General features: G+C 66.1%; 1 non-coding gene across 1 annotated transcript; it reads right to left on the reverse strand.

The window, feature by feature from the left end:
* Positions 1–14: 14 nt before the first annotated feature.
* Positions 15–133, reverse strand: LOC116217720. The gene has a single exon (XR_004162401.1). It is a non-coding gene; the product is annotated as a 5S ribosomal RNA (ribosomal RNA).
* Positions 134–543: the final 410 nt, after the last annotated feature.

Genomic DNA, 543 nt, shown 5'->3' on the forward strand with positions numbered 1-543 from the left:
AGCCCGTCAGCAAAAGCCTACAGCACCCGGTATTCCCAGGAGGTCTCCCATCCAAGTACTAACCAGGCCCGACCCTGCTTAGCTTCCGAGATCGGACGAGATCGGGCGTTGCCAGGGTGGGATGGCCGTAGACGCTGCGTGCTCCTGCTCCGGCCCTCTTGCCAGCTGCACGCCACCGCCACCGCCCGCCACCATGGGAAAACAAGGGCCACAGCCCCAAAGCCGGCCAACCACAACGCGACCCCACGCTGCCCGCAATTCCCCGCACGTCACCCACACAACCGTACAACCCGGACCCAACCTCCCCACGCCTTCGCACATCCCCCGACATCCACCCTACCCAACGCGCGTTGACCCTACGCCACTTACAACCCTGGCACGGAACGCCTCCCGGCACCGCACGCACACGCCACAGCACCGCACGGCACGCACACAAAGTCACACGTGCTTCCCCAGCCTCCCAAACCAACTCCAACGGGGCTCACGCACCGACACAGCGCCCCCAGCGGGTCAACACCGGCACTACACCGCACTGCCCGACCG

This window comes from Meleagris gallopavo, unplaced genomic scaffold, assembly GCF_000146605.3.
Source record: "Meleagris gallopavo isolate NT-WF06-2002-E0010 breed Aviagen turkey brand Nicholas breeding stock unplaced genomic scaffold, Turkey_5.1 ChrUn_random_7180001909868, whole genome shotgun sequence".
Taxonomy (NCBI): Eukaryota; Metazoa; Chordata; class Aves; order Galliformes; family Phasianidae; genus Meleagris; species Meleagris gallopavo.